This window comes from Tachypleus tridentatus, chromosome 9 (genome assembly GCF_004210375.1).
Source record: "Tachypleus tridentatus isolate NWPU-2018 chromosome 9, ASM421037v1, whole genome shotgun sequence".
Lineage (NCBI taxonomy): Eukaryota > Metazoa > Arthropoda > Merostomata > Xiphosura > Limulidae > Tachypleus > Tachypleus tridentatus.
The window spans coordinates 158,780,101-158,794,072 of record NC_134833.1 but is presented as its reverse complement, the minus strand read 5'-3'; positions in this window follow the sequence as shown (position 1 = coordinate 158,794,072).

Below are 13,972 nucleotides of genomic sequence, written 5' to 3'. Positions count from 1 at the left end.
AGAGTATAGTATCTGTCAGAAAAGAAGCACCAGAAGTGTGAAGAGAGTATAGTATCTGTCAGAAAGAAGCACCAGAAGTGTGAAGAGAGTATAGTATCTGTCAGAAAAGAAGCACCAGAAGTGTGAGGAGAGTATAGTATCTGACAGAAAAGAAGCACCAGAAGTGTGAGGAGAGTATAGTATCTGACAGAAAGAAGCACCAGAAGTGTGAGGAGAGTATAGTATCTGACAGAAAAGAAGCACCAAGTGTGAGGAGAGTATAGTATCTGTCAGAAAAGAAGCACCAAGTGTGAGGAGAGTATAGTATCTGTCAGAAAAGAAGCACCAGAGTGTGAGGAGAGTATAGTATCTGTCAGAAAAGAAGCACCAAGTGTCAGGAGAGTATAGTATCTGTCAGAAAAGAAGCACCAGAAGTGTGAAGAGAGTATAGTATCTGTCAGAAAAGAAGCACCAGAGTGTGAAGAGAGTATAGTATCTGTCAGAAAAAGCACCAGAAGTGTGAGGAGAGTATAGTATCTGACAGAAAAAGAAGCACCAGAAGTGTCAGGAGAGTATAGTATCTGACAGAAAAAGAAGCACCAGAAGTGTCAGGAGAGTATAGTATCTGACAGAAAAGAAGCACCAAGTGTGAGGAGAGTATAGTATCTGACAGAAAAGAAGCACCAGAAGTGTGAGGAGAGTATAGTATCTGACAGAAAAGAAGCACAGAAGTGTCAGGAGAGTATAGTATCTGACAGAAAGAAGCACCAAGTGTCAGGAGAGTATAGTATCTGACAGAAAAGCACAGAAGTGTGAGGAGAGTATAGTATCTGACAGAAAAGAAGCACCAGAAGTGTGAGGAGAGTATAGTGTCTGTCAGAAAAGAAGCACCAGAAGTGTGAAGAGAGTATAGTGTCTGTCAGAAAAGAAGCACCAGAAGTGTGAAGAGAGTATAGTATCTGTCAGAAAGAAGCACCAGATGTGAGGGAGTATAGTATCTGTCAGAAAGAAGCACCAGAAATGTCAGGAGAGTATAGTATCTGTCAGAAAGAAGCACCAGAGGTGTGAGGAGAGTATAGTATCTGTCAGAAAGAAGCACCAGAGAGTGTGAGGGAGAGTATAGTATCTGTCAGAAAAAGCAGAGTGTGAGGAGGTATAGTATCTGTCAGAAAAGAAGCACCAGAAGTGTGAGGAGAGTATAGTATCTGACAGAAAAGAAGCACCAAGTGTGAGAGGAGAGTATAGTATCTGTCAGAAAAGAAGCACCAAGTGTGAGAGAGAGTATAGTATCTGTCAGAAAGAAGCACCAAGTGTGAGGAGAGTATAGTATCTGTCAGAAAAGAAGCACCAGAAGTGTGAAGAGAGTATAGTATCTGTCAGAAAAGAAGCACCAGAAGTGTGAGGAGAGTATAGTATCTGTCAGAAAAGAAGCACCAGAAGTGTGAGGAGGTATAGTATCTGACAGAAAAAAGAAGCACCAGAAGTGTGAGGAAAGTATAGTATCTGTCAGAAAAGAAGCACCAAGTGTGAGGAGAGTATAGTATCTGTCAGAAAAGAAGCACCAAGTGTGAGGAGAGTATAGTATCTGTTCAGAAAGAAGCACCAGAAGTGTGAGGAGAGTATAGTATCTGTCAGAAAAGAAGCACCAAGTGTGTGAAGAGTATAGTATCTGTCAGAAAGAAGCACCAGAAGTGTGAGGAGAGTATAGTATCTGACAGAAAGAAGAAGCACCAGAAGTGTGAGGAGAGTAAAGTATTTGACAGAAAAGAAGCACCAGAGTGTGAGGAGAGTATAGTATGTCACAAAAGAAGCACCAGAAGTGTGAGGAGAGTATAGTATCTGACAGAAAAGAAGAACCAGAGTGTGAGGAGGAGTATAGTATCTGACAGAAAGAAGCACCAGAGTGTGAGGGAGAGTATAGTATGTGACAGAAAAAGCACCAGAAGTGTGAGGAGAGTATAGTATCTGACAGAAAGAAGCACCAGAAAGTGTGAAGAGAGTATAGTATCTGTCAGAAAAGAAGCACCAGAGTGTGTGAGGGAGAGTATAGTATCTGACAGAAGAAAGCACCAGAGTGTGAAGAGAGTATAGTATCTGTCAGAAAAGAAGCACCAAGTGTGGGAGAGTATAGTATCTGACAGAAAAGAAGCACCAGAAGTGTCAGGAGAGTATAGTATCTGACAGAAAAAGCACCAGAAGTGTGAGGAGAGTATAGTATCTGTCAGAAAAAAAGCACCAGAAGTGTGAAGAGAGTATAGTATCTGTCAGAAAGAAGCACCAGAAGTGTGAAGGAGAGTATAGTATCTGTCAGAAAAAGAAGCACCAGAGGTGTGAGGAGAGTATAGTATCTGACAGAAAAGAAGCACCAGAAGTGTCAGGAGAGTATAGTATCTGACAGAAAAGAAGCACCAGAGTGTCAGGAGAGTATAGTATCTGACAGAAAAAAGCACCAAGTGTCAGGAGGAGTATAGTATCTGACAGAAAAGAACCAGAGAGTGTGAGGAGAGTATAGTATCTGTCAGAAAGAAGCACCAGAGTGTCAGGAGAGTATAGTATCTGACAGAAAGAAGCACCAGAAGTGTGAGGAGAGTATAGTATCTGACAGAAAGAAGCACCAGAAGTGTCAGGAGAGTATAGTATCTGACAGAAAAGAAGCACCAGAAGTGTCAGGAGAGTATAGTATCTGACAGAAAAGAAGCACCAGAGTGTGAGGAGAGTATAGTATCTGACAGAAAGAAGCACCAGAAATGTGAGGAGAGTATAGTATCTGTCAGAAAAGAAGCACCAGAAGTGTGAAAGAGAGTATAGTATCTGTCAGAAAAGAAGCACCAGAAGTGTGAAGAGAGTATAGTATCTGTCAGAAAGAAGCACCAGAGTGTGAGGAGAGTATAGTATCTGACAGAAAGAAGCACCAGAGTGTGAGGAGGAGTATAGTAATCTGACAGAAAAAGCACCAGAAGTGTCAGGAGAGTATAGTATCTGACAGAAGAAGCACCAGAGTGTCAGGAGAGTATAGTATCTGACAGAAAAAAAGCACCAGAAGTGTGAGGAGAGTATAGTATCTGTCAGAAAAGAAGCACCAGAGAGTGTGAAGAGAGAGTATATATCTGTCAGAAAAGAAGCACCAGAGTGTCAGGAGAGTATAGTATCTGACAGAAAAGAAGCACCAGAGTGTGAGGAGAGTATAGTATCTGTCAGAAAGAAGCACCAAAGTGTGAAGAGAGTATAGTATTTGTCAGAAAAAAAGCACCAGAAGTGTGGAAGAGAGTATAGTATCTGTCAGAAAAGAAGCACCAGAAGTGTGAGGAGAGTATGGTATCTGACAGAAAAGAAGCACCAGAGTGTGAGGAGAGTATAGTATCTGACAGAAAAGAAGCACCAGAAGTGTTAGGAGAGTATAGTATCTGACAGAAAAGAAGCACCAGAAGTGTGAAGAGAGTATAGAATCTGTCAGAAAAGAAGCACCAGAGTGTGAAGAGAGTATAGTATCTGACAGAAAAGAAGCACCAAGTGTGAGGAGAGTATAGTATCTGTCAGAAAAGAAGCACCAGAGGTGTGAAAGAAAGAGACAAGTATCTGTCAGAAAAGAAGCACCAGAGAGTGTGAGGAGAGTATAGTATCTGACAGAAAAGAAGCACCAGAAGTGTCAGGAGGTATAGTATCTGACAGAAAAGCACCAGAAGTGTGAGGAGAGTATAGTATCTGACAGAAAGAAGCACCAGAGGTGTGAAGGAGAGTATAGAATCTGTCAGAAAAGAAGCACCAGAAGTGTGAGGAGAGTATAGTATCTGTCAGAAAAGAAGCACCAGAAGTGTGAGGAGAGTATAGTATCTGTCAGAAGAAGAACCAGAAGTGTCAGGAGAGTATAGTATCTGTCAGAAAAGAAGCACCAGAAGTGTGAGGAGAGTATAGTATCTGTCAGAAAAGAAGCACCAGAAGTGTGAGGAGAGTATGGTATCTGTCAGAAAAGAAGCACCAAGAAGTGTGAAGAGAGTATAGTATCTGTCAGAAAGAAGCACCAGAAGTGTGAAGAGAGTATAGTATCTGTCAGAAAAGAAGCACCAGAAGTGTGAGGAGAGTATAGTATCTGACAGAAAAGAAGCACCAAAGAGTGTCAGGAGAGTATAGTATCTTTCAGAAAAGAAGCACCAGAAGTGTCAGGAGAGTATAGTATCTGACAGAAAAGAAGCACCAGAAGTGTGAGGAGAGTATAGTATCTGTCAGAAAAGAAGCACCAGAAATGTGAGGAGAGTATAGTATCTGACAGAAAAGAAGCACCAGAAGTGTGAGGAGAGTATAGTATCTGACAGAAAAGAAGCACCAGAAGTGTCAGGAGAGTATAGTATCTGACAGAAAAGAAGCACCAGAGTGTCAGGAGAGTATAGTATCTGACAGAAAAGAAGCACCAGAAGTGTGAGGAGAGTATAGTATCTGACAGAAAAAAGCACCAGAAGTGTGAGGAGAGTATAGTGTCTGTCAGAAAAGAAGCACCAGTGTGAAGAGAGTATAGTATCTGTCAGAAAAAAGCACCAGAAGTGTGAAGAGGTATAGTATCTGTCAGAAAAGAAGCACCAGAGGTGTGAGAGGAGAGTATAGTATCTGACAGAAAGAAGCAGAAGTGTGAGGAGAGTATAGTATCTGACAGAAAAGAAGCACCAGAAGTGTGAGGGAGAGTATAGTATCTGTCAGAAAAGAAGCACCAAGTGTGAGGAGAGTATAGTATCTGTCAGAAGAAGCACTAAGAAGTGTCAGGAGAGTATAGTATCTGACAGAAAGAAGCACCAGAGTGTGAGGAGGTATAGTATCTGACAGAAAAGAAGCACCAGAGTGTGAGGAGAGTATAGTGTCTGTCAGAAAAAAGCACCAAGTGTGAAGAGAGTATAGTATCTGTCAGAAAGAAGCACCAGGAGGTGTGAGGGAGGTATAGTATCTGACAGAAAAAGAAGCACCAAGTGTCAGGAGAGTATAGTATCTGACAGAAAGAAGCACCAGAAGTGTGAGGAGAGTATAGTATCTGTCAGAAAAGAAGCACCAGAAGTGTGAAGAGAGTATAGTATCTGTCAGAAAAGCACCAGAAGTGTGAAGAGAGTATAGTATCTGTCAGAAAAGAAGCACCAGAAGTGTGAGGAGAGTATAGTATCTGACAGAAAAGAAGCACCAAGAAGTGTCAGGAGAGTATAGTATCTGACAGAAAAGAAGCACCAAGTGTCAGGAGAGTATAGTATCTGACAGAAAAGAAGCACCAGAAGTGTCAGGAGAGTATAGTATCTGACAGAAAAGAAGAAAGCACCAGAGTGTGAGGAGAGTATAGTATCTGTCAGAAAAGAAGCACCAGAAGTGTCAGGAGAGTATAGTATCTGACAGAAAGAAGCACCAAGTGTGAGGGAGTATAGTATCTGACAGAAAGAAGCACCAGAAGTGTCAGGAGAGTATAGTATCTGACAGAAAAAAAGCACCAGAAGTGTGAGGAGAGTATAGTATCTGACAGAAAAGAAGCACCAGAAGTGTGAGGAGAGTATAGTATCTGACAGAAAAAAAGCACCAGAGTGTGAGGAGAGTATAGTATCTGTCAGAAAAGAAGCACCAGAAGTGTGAAGAGAGTATAGTATCTGTCAGAAAAGAAGCACCAAGTGTGAAGAGAGGAGTATAGTATCTGTCAGAAAAGAAGCACCAAGTGTGAGGAGAGTATAGTATCTGACAGAAAAGAAGCACCAGAGAAGTGTGAGAGAGTATAGTATCTGACAGAAAGAAGCACCAAGTGTCAGGAGAGTATAGTATCTGACAGAAAGAAGCACCAGAAGTGTCAGGAGAGTATAGTATCTGACAGAAGAAGCACCAAGTGTGAGGAGAGTATAGTATCTGTCAGAAAAGAAGCACCAGAAGTGTGAAGAGAGTATAGTATCTGTCAGAAAAGAAGCACCAGAAGTGTCAGGAGAGTATAGTATCTGACAGAAAAGAAGCACCAGAAGTGTGAGGAGAGTATAGTATCTGTCAGAAAAGAAGCACCAGAAGTGTGAAGAGAGTATAGTATTTGTCAGAAAAGCACCAGAAGTGTGAGAGAGAGTATAGTATCTGTCAGAAAAGAACCACGAAGTGTGAGGAGAGTATGGTATCTGACAGAAAAAAAGCACTTCAAGTGTCAGGAGGTATAGTATCTGACAGAAAGAAGCACCAAGTGTGAGGAGAGTATAGTATCTGACAGAAAGAAGCACCAGTGTGAAGAGGTATAGAATCTGTCAGAAAAGAAGCACCAGAAGTGTGAAGAGGTATAGTATCTGACAGAAAGAAGCACCAGAGTGTGAGGAGAGAGTATAGTATCTGTCAGAAAAAGAAGCACCAGAAGTGTGAAGAGAGTATAGTATCTGTCAGAAAAAGAAGCACCAGAGGTGTGAGAGTATAGTATCTGACAGAAAAAGAAGCACCAGAGTGTCAGGAGGAGTATAGTATCTGACAGAAAGAAGCACCAGAGTGTGAGGGAGTATAGTATCTGACAGAAAAGAAGCACCAGAGTGTGAAGAGAGTATAGAATCTGTCAGAAAGAAGCACCAGAAGTGTGAGGAGAGTATAGTATCTGTCAGAAAGAAGCACCAGAAGTGTGAGGAGAGAGTATAGTATCTGTCAGAAAGAAGCACCAAGTGTCAGGAGAGGTATAGTATCTGTCAGAGAAAAGAAGCACCAAGTGTGAGGAGGAGTATAGTATCTGTCAGAAAGAAGCACCAGAAGTGTGAGGAGAAGTATAGTATCTGTCAGAAAAGAAACACAGAGTGTGAAGAGAGTATAGTATCTGTCAGAAAAAAAGCACCAGAGGGTGTGAAGAGAGTATAGTATCTGTCAAAAGAAGCACCAGAGTGTGAGGAGAGGTATAGTATCTGACAGAAAGAAGCCCAGAGAGTGTCAGGAGAGTATAGTATCTGACAGAAAAGAAGCACCAGAGTGTGAGGAGAGTATAGTATCTGTCAGAAAGAAGCACCAGAAATGTGGGGATGAGTATAGTATCTGACAGAAAAGAAGCACCAAGTGTGAGGAGGAGAGTATAGTATCTGACAGAAAGAAGCACCAGAAGTGTCAGGAGAGTATAGTATCTGACAGAAAGAAGCACCAGAGTGTCAGGAGGTATAGTATCTGACAGAAAAGAAGCACCAAGTGTGAGGAGAGTATAGTATCTGACAGAAAAGCACCAGAGTGTGAGGGGAGAGTATAGTCTGTCAGAAAAAAACACCAGAGTGTGAGAAGAGTATAGTATCTGTCAGAAAGAAGCACCAAGTGTGTGAAGAGAATAGTATCTGTCAGAAAAGAAGCACCAGAGTGTGAGGAGAGTATAGTATCTGACAGAAAAGAAGCTTTAGAGTGTGAGGAGGAGTATAGTATCTGACAGAAAAGAAGCACCAAGTGTGAGGAGAGTATAGTATCTGTCAGAAAAGAAGCACCAGAAGTGTGAGGAGAGTATAGTATCTGTCAGAAGAGAAGCACCAGAAGTGTCAGGAGAGGTATAGTATCTGACAGAAAAGAAGCACCAGAGAGTGTGAGGAGAGAGTATAGTATCTGACAGAAGCACACCAAGTGTGAGGAGAGTATAGTGTCTGTCAGAAAGAAGCACCAGAAGTGTGAAGAGAGTATAGTATCTGTCAGAAAAAGAAGCACCAAGTGTGAGGAGAGTATAGTATCTGACAGAAAAGAAGCACCAGGAGTGTGAGGAGAGTATAGTGTCTGTCAGAAAAGAAGCACTGAAGTGTGAAGAGGGAGTATAGTATCTGTCAGAAAAGAAGCACAGAAGTGTGAGAGAGAGTATAGTATCTGACAGAAGAAGCACCAGAGTGTGAGGAGGTATAGTATCTGACAGAAAAGAAGCATAGAAGTGTCAGGAGGTATAGTATCTGACAGAAAGAACCAGAAGTGTGAGGAGAGTATAGTATCTGACAGAAAAGAAAGCACCAGAGGTGTGAGGAGAGTATAGTGTCTGTCAGAAAAGAAGCACCAGAGTGTGAAGAGAGTATAGTATCTGTCAGGAAAGAAGCACCAAGTGTGAAAGAGGATATATAGTATCTGTCAGAAAGAAGCACCAAGTGTGAGAAGAGTATAGTATCTGTCAGAAAGAAGCACCAGAGTGTGAGGAGGTATAGTATCTGACAGAAAAGAAGCACCAGAGTGTGAGGAGGAGAGTATAGTATCTGTCAGAAAAGAAGCACCAGAGTGTCAGGAGAGTATAGTATCTGACAGAAAAGAAGCACCAGAGAGTGAGGAGGTATAGTATCTGTCAGAAAGAAGCACCAAGAAGTGTGAGGGAGAGTATAGTATCTGTCAGAAAAGAAGCATCAGAGTGTGAGGGAGGTATAGTATCTGACAGAAAAGAAGCACCAGAGTGTGAGGAGAGTATAGTATCTGTCAGAAAAGAAGCACCAAGTGTGAGGAGTATAGTATCTGACAGAAAAGAAGCACCTTGAGAGAGTGTGAAAGAGGTATAGTATCTGTCAGAAGAAGCACCAGAAGTGTCAGGAGAGTATAGTATCTGTCAGAAAAGAAGCACCAGAGATGTGAGAGGAGAGTATAGTATCTGTCAGAAAGAAGCACCAGAGGGTGTGAGGAGACTATAGTATCTGACAGAAAAAGAAAGCACCAGAGTGTGAGGAGAGTATAGTATCTGTCAGAAGCACCAGGTGTGAGGAGAGTATAGTATCTGTCAGGAAAGAAGCACCAGAGTGTGAGGAGGAGTATAGTATCTGACAGAAAAAAAGCACCAGAAGATGTGAAGAGGTATAGTATCTGTCAGAAAAGAAGCACCAGAAGTGTGAGAGGAGAGTATAGTATCTGACAGAAAAGAAGCACCAAGTGTGAGGAGGTATAGTATCTGTCAGAAAGAAGCACCAGAGTGTGAGGAGAGTATAGTATCTGTCAGAAAAGAAGCACCAGGGTGTGAGGAGAGTATAGTATCTGTTAGAAAGAAGCACTAGAAGTGTGAGGAGAGTATAGTATCTGTCAGAAAAGAAGCACCAAGTGTGAAGAGAGTATAGTATCTGTCAGAAAAGAAGCACCAGAAGTGTGAGGAGAGTATAGTATCTGTCAGAGAAAAGAAGCACCAGAAGTGTGAGGAGGGGTATATGGTATCTGACAGAAGAAGCACCAGAGTGTGAGGAGAGTATAGTATCTGTCACAGAAGAAGCACCAGAAGTGTGAGGAGAGTAGTATCTGTCAGAGAAGCACCAGAAGTGTGAGGAGAGTATAGTATCTGTTAGAAATGAAGCACCAGAAGTGTGAAGAGAGTATAGTATCTGTCAGAAAAGAAGCACCAGAAGTGTGAGGAGAGTATAGTATCTGACAGAAAAAGCACCAGAGGTGTGAGGAGAGTATAGTATCTGTCAGAAAAGCACCAAGTGTGAGGAGAGTATAGTATCTGACAGAAAAGCACCAGATGTGTGAGGAGAGTATAGTATCTGTCAGAAGAAGCACCAGAAGTGTCAGGAGAGTATAGTATCTGTCAGAAAAAGAAGCACCAAGTGTGAGAGGAGGTATAGTATCTGACAGAAAAGAAGCACCAAGTGTCAGGGAGGTATAGTATTTGTCAGAAGAAGCACCAAGTGTGAGGAGAGTATAGTATCTGTCAGAAAAAGAAGCACCAAGTGTGAGGAGAGAGGAGAGTATCTGACAGAAAAAAGCACCAGAAGTGTGAGGAGAGTATAGAATCTGTCAGAAAAGAAGCACCAGAAGTGTGAGGAGTATAGTATCTGTCAGAAAAGAAGCACCAGAGTGTGAGGAGAGTATAGTATCTGACAGAAAAAAAGCAGCACCAAGTGTGAGGAGAGTATAGTATCTGACAGAAAAGATAGCACCATAGTGTGAGGAGAGTATAGAATCTGTCAGAAAGAAGCACCAAGTGTGAGGAGAGTATAGTATCTGTCAGAAAAGAAGCACCAGAAGTGTGAGAGGAGGGTATAGTATCTGACAGAAAAGCCTCAGAGGTGTGAGAGGAGTATAGTATCTGTCAGAAAAGAAGCACCAGAAGTGTGAAGAGTATAGTATCTGTCAGAAAGAAGCACCAGAGTGTGAGGAGTATAGTATCTGACAGAAAAGAAGCAGCAGAGTGTGAGGAGAGTATAGTATCTGTCAGAAAGAAGCACCAAGTGTGAGGAGAGTATAGTATCTGTCAGAAAAGAAGCACCAGAAGTGACAGGAGAGTATAGTATCTGTCAGAAAAAAGCACCAGAGGTGTGAGGAGAGAAAAGTATCTGACAGAAGCACCAGAAGTGTCAGGAGAGTATAGTATCTGACAGAAAAGCACCAGAAGTGTGAGGAGAGTATAGTATCTGACAGAAAAGAAAGCACCAGAGTGTGAAAGAGTATAGATCTGTCAGAAAAGAAGCACCAAGTGTGAAGAGAGAGTATAGAATCTGTCAGAAAAGAAGCACCAGAAGTGTGAGAGGAGGTATAGTATCTGTCAGAAAAGAAGCACCAGAGTGTCAGGAGAGTATAGTATCTGTCAGAAAGCACCAAGTGTCAGGAGGAGTATAGTATCTGTCAGAAAAGAAGCACCAGAGAGAGGTGTGAAGAGAGTATAGTATCTGTCAGAAAAGAAGCACCAAGTGTGAAGAGTATAGTATCTGTCAGAAAAGCACCAGAGTGTGAGGAGAGTATAGTATCTGACAGAAAAGAAGCACAAGTGTGAGGGAGGTATAGTATCTGACAGAAAAGAAGCACCAGAAGTGTGAGGAGGTATAGTATCTGACAGAAAAAGCCCAGAGTGTCAATCAGGAGGTATAGGTATCTGACAGAAAGAAGCACCAGAGGTGTGAGGAGGTATAGTATCTGACAGAAGAAGCACCAGAGATGTGAAGAGAGTATAGTATCTGTCAGAAAGAAGCACCAGAGTGTGAGGAGAGTATAGTATCTGTCAGAAAAGAAGCACCAGTGTGAGGAAAGTATAGTATCTGTCAGAAAAGAAGCACCAAGAAGTGTCAGGAGTATAGTATCTGTCAGAAAAGAAGCACCAGAAGTGTGAAGAGAGTATAGTATCTGTCAGAAAAGAAGCACCAGAGTGTGAAGAGAGAGTATAGTATCTGTCAGAAAAGAAGCACCAGAGGTGTGGGGAGGTATAGTATCTGACAGAAAAGAAGCACCAAGAAGTGTCAGGAGAGTATAGTATCTGACAGAAAGAAGCACCAAGTGTGACGAGGTATAGTATCTGTCAGAAAAGAAGCACCAGAGTGTGAGGAGAGTATATAGTATCTGTCAGAAAAAGCACCAGAGTGTGGGAAAGTATAGTATCTGTCAAAAGAAGCACCAGAGTGTGAGGAGAGTATAGTATCTGTCAGAAAGAAGCACCAGAGTGTGAGGAGGAGTATAGTATCTGTTAGAAAGAAGCACCAGAAGTGTGAGGGAGAGTATAGTATCTGTCAGAAAGAAGCACCAAGTGTGAGGAGAGTATAGTATCTGTCAGAGAAGCACCAGAGAGTGTGAGGAGAGTATAGTATCTGTCAGAAAGAAGCACCAGAGTGTGAGGAGAGTATAGTATCTGACAGAAAGAAGCACCAGAAATGTGAGGAGGTATAGTATCTGTCAGAAAAGAAGCACCAAGTGTGAGGAGGAGAGTATAGTATCTGACAGAAAAGAAGCACCAGATGTGTGAGGAGAGTATAGTATCTGTCAGAAAGAAGCACCAGAGTGTCGGGAGAGTATAGTATCTGTCAGAAAAAAGAAGCACCTGGAGTGTGGGGAGTATAGTATCTGTCAGAAAAAGCACCAGAGTGTCAGGAGGTATAGTATTTGTCAGAAAGAAAGCACCAGGGGTGTGAGGAGAGTATAGTATCTGTCAGAAAAGAAGCACCAAGTGTGAGGGAGGGAGAGTATCTGACGAGAAGAAGCACCAGTGTGAGAGAGGTATAGAATCTGTCAGAAAAGAAGCACCAAGTGTGAGAGAGTATAGTATCTGTCAGAAAAAAGCACCAGAAGTGTGAGGAGAGTATAGTATCTGTCAGAGAAGAAGCACCAGAAGTGTGAGGAGGTATAGTATCTGTCAGAAAAAGCTGCATAAGAGTGTGAGGAGAGTATAGTATCTGTCAGAAAAGAAGCATCAGAGTGTGAGGAGAGTATAGTATCTGTCAGAAAGAAGCACCAGAGTGTGAGGAGAGTATAGTATCTGTCAGAAAAGAAGCACCAAGGGTGTGAGGAGGTATAGTATCTGACAGAAAAGAAGCACCAAGTGTGAGGAGGTATAGTATCTGACAGAAAGAAGCACCAGAGTGTGAGGTATGGTATCTGACAGAAAGAAGCACCAGAGTGTGAAGAGAGGTATAGTATATGTCAGAAAGAAGCACCAAGTGTGAGGAGAGGTATAGTATCTGACAGAAGAAGCACCAGAAGTGTGAGGAGAGTATAGTATCTGACAGAAAAGGAAGTGTAGTGGAGGGAGTATAGTATCTGACAGAAAGCACCATGAGAAGTGTGAGGAGGTATAGAATCTGACAGAAAAGAAGCACCAAGTGTGGGGAGGTATAGTATCTGTCAGAAAGAAGCACCAGAGGTGTGAAGAGGTATATATATCTGACAGAACCTAGCACCAAGTGTCAGGAGAGTATGGTATCTGTCAGAAAAGAAGCACCAGAGTTAATGAGGAGGTATAGTATCTGTCAGAAAGAAGCACCAGAGTGTGAGGAGAGTATAGTATCTGTCAGAAAAGAAGCACCAGAAGTGTGAGGAGGTATAGTATCTGACAGAAAAGAAGCACCAGAGTGTGAAGAGGTATAGTATCTGTCAGAAAAGAAGCACCAAGTGTGAGGAGAGTATGGTATCTGTCAGGAAAGAAGCACCAGAGTGTGAGGAGAGTATAGTATCTGTCAGAGAGCCTGGAGGTGTGAGGAGGTATAGTATCTGACAGAAAACACCAGAGTGTGAGGAGAGTATAGTATCTGTCATGAAAAGAAGCCACCAAGAAGTGTGAGGGAGAGTATAGAATCTGTCAGAAAGAAGCACCAAGATGTGAGGGAGGAATATAGTATCTGTCAGAGAAAAGAAGCACCAGAAGTGTGAGGAGAGTATAGTATCTGTCAGAAAAAGCACCAGAAGTGTCAGGAGGAGGTATAGAATCTGTCAAAAGAAGCACCAGAGTGTCAGGAGAGTATAAGTATCTGTCAGAAAAGAAAGCTTCACCAGAAGATGTGTGAGGAGAATGTAGGAGTATCATCCAGAAAAGAAGCACCAGAGAGTATGCCAGAGTATGGTATCTGACAGAAAGAAGCACCTGAAGTGTGAGGAGGTATAGTATCTGACAGAAAGAAGCACTGAAGTGTGAGGGAGAGTATAGTATCTGACAGAGAAGCACCAGAGTGTGAGGAGAGAGTAGTATCTGTCAGAAAAGAAGCACCAGAGTGTGAGGGAGGCTGTATTATCTGTATCAGAAAGAAGCACCAAGTGTCAGGAGAGTATAGTATCTGTCAGAAAAAAGCACCTGAAGTGTGAGGAGGAGTATAGTATCTGACAGAAAGAAGCACCAGAAGTGTGAGGAGAGTATAGTATCTGACAGAAAAGAAGCACCTGAAGTGTGAGGAGAGTATAGTATCTGACAGAAAAGCACCAGAAGTGTGAGGAGGAGTATAGAATCTGACAGAAAGAAGCACCAGAAGAGAGATGGTGAGGAGGTATAGTATCTGTCAGAGAAAGAAGCACCAGAGGTGTGAAGAAGTATAGTATCTGACAGAAAAGAAGCACCAGAGTGTCAGGAGGAGTATAGTATCTGTCAGAAGCACCAAAGGTGTGAGGGAGAGTATAGTATCTGTCAGAAAAAAGAAGCACCAAGTGTGAGGAGGAGTATAGTATCTGTCAGAAAAAGAAGCACCAGAGTGTGAGGGAGGAGAAGTATAGTATCTGATGACAGAAGCCTGGGGAGATGTGAGAGAAGAGAGGAATTATAAGAATCTAATCAGAAAAGAAGCACAGGGGTCAGGGAGAGTATGGTATCTGACAGAAAAGAAAGCCTAAAGTGTCCAGGGGAGGTATAGTATCTGTC